We start from the raw sequence: 6000 nt of genomic DNA, 5'->3' as shown, positions 1-6000 counted from the left end.
GGGCGGGCCAGTCCGACACTGGTTATAACATACTATCATTGTTTAATTATACAGGGTTAGTCACGAGAAAATTACTTCTGAAAATTAGTTTTACGCAACCCAAAATATGAATACCGTGTACCACTTGATACTAACTTGAACACTCTGTAAAATAAATATATATTTTAATCATCAATTGCATTAATCAAATCTACTCACAAATAACCCTACAACAATATGAACAATACACAGTACGTACACGGACCAGTGTAAAGTATTACTAGAAGTGTATGTATTACGATCATTCAGAAAGTTATAATAAGCTATAAAATTATTCGAAAACAAACTGCAAGTTTTTTTTTGGCCGAAATCGTCAAAATCAAGTGTTGAGTACATTTTTAGAACGTAATATATCCATTATTAACAGATTGTAATGAAATTTTAAATAGGTATAACTTTTTCGGCACGTATTTTTAAAAATCAGTATCTCTGTTATTATCGATGGAACTTTTGGAACGCGGTTTTCAGTACTATTTTTAGCTTATAACTAGAACTCTAAGCACTACCTGAAAAACGTTATCGACTGTTTTGTTGGAAATTAGATACAGTATAAGTTATTTTTTCCACAAAATATAATTTTACTGTATCTCATCTCCGCCTTTGATCGTATTTTTTATTGCCCTTTAGGCATTAATAAGTTATAATACTTAAATTGAAAGAGAATATTTTTATTGCTTAAAAATTATACAGATTTGTTCAGGCTCGTCAGATAATATATATAGATTTATTTTAATTTAGTCTATATGTAACATTGATGTGGAGGTATGGATGGCGCGTTCACCTCGATTAGCATGACTGTTATTGAATCCAACCAAAGAGAGAGATGGGCTGTTGTGAAGTCACATACGTGCGCAAAGGAGAGTAAATTTGACCACGTGACGAGGGGAATAATTAAGCGCAAAACCATTACATTAAACGATGTTATTAAATAAAATGCATATAAAAAATGATGTCGGAGAACTTATATCTGTTTGAGTATTAGTAGTACATTAAAAAATGTAGTTTGAATGAATATGAATATTGTTTAGAACATTGTTAAAATAATTTACCTATATATAAAAAAAAATTGTTTTTCAACTTCAAAGGAATTGTAAGGAATTCGAAATTTATAATTAATTAGTGATTTTTCTTCAAACGTCAAAAAAACGTTAATTTTTATTATACTCATTAAATGAAGACAAATAACCATTTTTAATCAAACACTCTTCACCCACACACAAAAAAAAATCCCGCCGTTTACCAATGAGTGCACGGTATGTAATTCTTCAAATGGCTGTTTTGAATATTTGAGAAATAGAAACCAAAGAAGGTTACTTACTAATGTCAAGTATTTAATTTTCATGTACATACATTCTAAAATTTATTTAATGCTTTTATCGGATTTTCGACGTTTGAAAAAAAAATTGTTTATTTTATTCGGAGACCACTTAATTTTTGGTGGCGTGCCTGTAAGTTTGATAGCTGAGCCTGTTTCTGTAATAAAATAACAAGTCCCCCCAATGGCGGCAGAAAAGTATTTTCCTGATAGGCAGAAAAACACACTCTCAAAAAAAATTAACACAAAACTTGATTTTGCAAATTAACTATGAGTGAGTTTCGGTAAGCGACTGTAGCGTTTACATCAGAGTAAAATAAAGATAAAACGATCAAAAACATTTTTTTTTCAAAGTTCTTTTTAACAAGGTGACTCGGAAAGTTAAAAACAGAAGGGATCACATCTTTTTTCGGTATTTTTCTCCCAAACTGATAAAATCGTCAGGAGAAAAATGGCCACTACAAATTGCTGCAGAACTACCTGCTGTGTAGTTTTTTCTTTTCATGGCAATTACCCATTTTTTTTTTTAATTCAGCATCCTTTGGGAAGCTGAAAAATAACTATTGTGTATGCACATCCAGGCAAAGTGGTTAAAAAATACCAGCGGAAGGAAATGCCGCAACCTTTTTTCACTCTATTATTGCAGCCGTAAGCAGCACAAGACTTCACCATTTTCGTATGTGGATTTTATGAATTAAAGAAAGTAAAATGTACAATCATACCCAATATTTATTTTTAGTTGTCATTCATTACATGCAATACTAAACTGTTCTTTAAAAAACCAAACTTATCTCGTAACTATCACCAAAAAATAAAGTTCAACTAACTAAAACTATTATTAAACACTAGAATATTAAAATGTTTTAAAAATTGTCTAAAACAAGTTCCAAATAGCCCAAGAAATCATCAAAAAGCAACTAAAACCACTAGCACAACACGTAGCGTAAGCACACAAACATGAAATATGCCCCTGATCAGCCCCTGATCAGCTGATTTTGCGTCGTCCCTCTCTCTCTTTGATTGGAGTCAATGTCGAATGCAAACGCGCCATCCATACCTCCACATCAATGATATGTAACAATACATTTTACCTGATGGTAACGTTAACAATCTATAAACAATAAGCTAAATTTTTTTTTATTATATTTATTGCGAAGGGTTAAGTATAAAAGAAAATTGTGGAAAAAATATAAACTGACAAAGAAAACAGAAGATTTTGAGTTGCACCGCAGTTTTGCCAATATACTAAGCAAAGATTTAAATAAGGCCAGACAAATTTATGAAAATTCCTTGTTGAACAGAGGACCAAAAGCAGTGTATAAATATACTAAACGCAAACTGTGTTCGAAAATTTCTTTGCCTACTGTAAAAAACAACGATGGTTATTGTTCTAAATCCAACTCTGAATCGGCTGAAATACTAGCAGAATTTTTTGCCAGTACATATACCAGTGAAGACTCTCAAAATCTACCTAGTTCTCCCCCGACATCATCGTATCTTGATACTATAGAAATAAATGAAGCTATAGTTTATTGTGAGCTATTGAACCTTTCTGAACATAGTGCCCCTGGTCCTGATAATATCTGTGGTTCTTTCTTAAAAAAATATGCTCTGCAATTAGCCAAGCCTCTTGCTCACATAATGTCCCAGTCTTTACTTTCAACTTCTTTACCGTCCGACTGGTTAAAATCTTCTGTCACACCCATTTTTAAAAAAGGTGACAAAACTGACCGTAAAAACTATCGTCCTATAAGTTTGACTGCAGTTTGCTGTAAATTAATGGAACGAATTTTGTGTAAAAGAATAATTCATTTTGCTATTCATGAAGGTATAGTACCTGACGAACAACATGGCTTTCTCCCTGGTCGTTCCACTGAGACATGCCTTTTATACTGTTTAGATAAATGGACCAAAGCTATTGACCGTGGTGATTCCGTTGATATTGTTTATATAGATTTTCAAAAGGCATTCGACAAAGTTCCTCATCGAAGGCTAATACACAAACTGAGAGAGTTAGGTATTAAGGGTAATCTCTTGAACTGGATATCCGCTTTCCTATCTGAACGTGTCTTTTACGTCAGAGTTGGTGATTCATTGTCCAATAATTATGCTGTAAAATCCGGAGTTCCTCAGGGATCCGTCCTAGGGCCTGTTTTATTTGTTCTTTATATATCTGATTTAAGTCGTCTTCTAAAATCAGATCATGCCTTTTATGCGGATGATCTTAAAATTTTTAACTATCCCAATAGCAGTTATAATATCCTAATCGAAGACCTAAATACTGTGCTACAATGGTGCGATCTGTGGCTAATTCCTATTAACAAAGAAAAGTGCGTCATTCTTCATCTGGGTGCAAAAAATCCATGTTTAAACTATCGTATTGGCAACGATCTCATCAAAGCGGTTGATAAGTATGTAGACCTTGGTATCACGATTCAAAGCGACCTCAAATGGTCGCACCACTCTTTAAAAACTGTTAAAAAAACAAACATTACGATGTATCTGCTTCGAAAAGCCTTCCAAAGTCTATCGAAGGAGTCATTTCTGACATTGTATAAATCTTATGTTAGACCTCAGTTGGAATACGCATCTGTTGTCTGGTGTCCTTTCTTACAAAAAGACATTGAGATAGGTAAATTGGCTCCGATGGTGCAAGGAAGGTAGATTTTATGGTACCTCCTACGGTGAGGGGATCATCTGCAGATACGTTATTTCCTGCTGTCGGAAGAGATGTGTTGTTTGAATTACAGGAACATATAATTCCATAGTCATCAAATTTCTATGTCTAGAAAGTGGTGGCGGTAAGGTAGTTACAAAGGGGTTTTCTGGTATTTCCCAGATTTGCGGGGTCTTTGAAGTAAGAGGATAACAATCGTTACGGTGAGAGTAAGTAAATATTTCTATACTTTTATTACTATCTGCACTGGTCGAAAATGCCCATTCAACACAAATACAAAATTTCCGGCCGAAAAATATCAGTTTTTTCTTAAACTTTCTTGTGCCCAAGCGCTTAAGATAATTGTTACAAAATGGACTGTTTGGACGAAATGATTAGTGAAAAAGGGAAAACAGTTCTGTTAATTAGGTAATAATTATAAATATAATTTTCATAAAGTGTTAGCTCAAAGTGTTATACGTTGGCAGTGTGCAAAACGTGGCTGTAAATCGTACATCAAGACGAATGCTTCGAATAATAGAACAAAGTGGTGAACATACTCACGAAGCGACTGAAACTTCAAAATTAAACAGACAGAAGCTCAGCAATTTTGTTTTGGTTTATATTTACCTTATCTTTTGCAGCAAAATACAATACTAACAAAAATAAAAATATATATATTTACCAAGCAATAGTAAATAAATTGTTAAAATTATTAGGGGTAATAGTTCGAACATATATGTGTTGTTTTTCTTAAATACTTATCGTTGCAATGATGAACGAATAAAATTATAAATAACAACTTTAAATGAAATTTAATTTTTCAGTTGGCATTAGATATTAGGTTTTGTGAAAACAACCACAGTTCTGCGTTACCCGTCATGCAGGCAGCAGGAGATGGGAGCCAACTAGTACATGCATCTGGCGGGAGCCAATTTACCTATTAGTCCGGAGCCAATTTACCTGTTGCTTAAGATTCAAAAGTAGCCGCCGGAGCCAACTAGTATGTTCGCGCTCAAAGACGCGCAACCAAAACGGTCGCCAGCGTACATAACCTTCCGTATTCTCAGAGGCTCCAAGAACTAAAACTTTGCACTCTGTCCGAAAGACGATCCAGAAACGATTTAGTCTGGACATTTAAAATTTTGAAAGGTTATCTTGGGGTCGACTTGTCACCTTTATTTAACATCAACAGTGACGAACGTCTTCGTGGTCACAGCTTAAAATTGCGTCATAATCAGTACAAAAGCAAGATCCGGGAAAACTTTTTAAGTAATCGAGTATTTACTGCCTGGAATGCCCTACCCGCAAACGCTATTAATTCTCATAGTATCAACACATTCAAAGCAAAGCTACATTAACAGAAGATAATAAATTGTCGCCATTGTAAATTACGCTGATTACAATTTGTATTTCTCTGTTTTAGTAAAATCGTGAGCTTAATAGGCACTGCCTCAGCTCAAAGTATGATAATAATAATAATAATAAAATAATTTATAAGCATTACATAAAATTAGCTATACATGACATATTTACGATTAAATACAGGTCAGAGTAATAATCAGGGGCGGCTGGTGTCGGGGGGCACAAGGGCACGTGCCCTCCCAAAATTACAACGTCTACAAACATACTGGACATAGCAAAATAATAATTTTCAATATTTAAAAAATTATCCGGAAATTTGTCTCATAATAATTATCAAAACTAATTTTTTTATCTCGCTCCACTTGTATAGAATGTAAAATGTTAAACGTTTTGTTTACACCGTTGCCATAGAAACCACACGTTCTAGCCATTTCAGTCAATGGGACTGCGGTCCTGTTCTGACAGTGCTCGGCAGGAGTAACTCAATCACGGGTTTTAATTTTCATGCTGCGCGAGATAGACGTAAAATAGGTATGATAAATATTCTTGGATAACCTTCTTGGTAATACGGACATTCGAAAACAACTAAACTCCGCCTGTACTAATGTCGGCACATTCGGGCACA

Source organism: Zophobas morio, unplaced genomic scaffold, assembly GCF_036711695.1.
Source record: "Zophobas morio isolate AGI-343-1 ecotype UQ-CSIRO unplaced genomic scaffold, CSIRO_AGI_Zmor_V1 ptg000024l, whole genome shotgun sequence".
Classification (NCBI taxonomy): Eukaryota; Metazoa; Arthropoda; class Insecta; order Coleoptera; family Tenebrionidae; genus Zophobas; species Zophobas morio.
The sequence above is the reverse complement of the archived record's forward strand: the minus strand, read 5'-3'. Positions refer to the sequence as shown.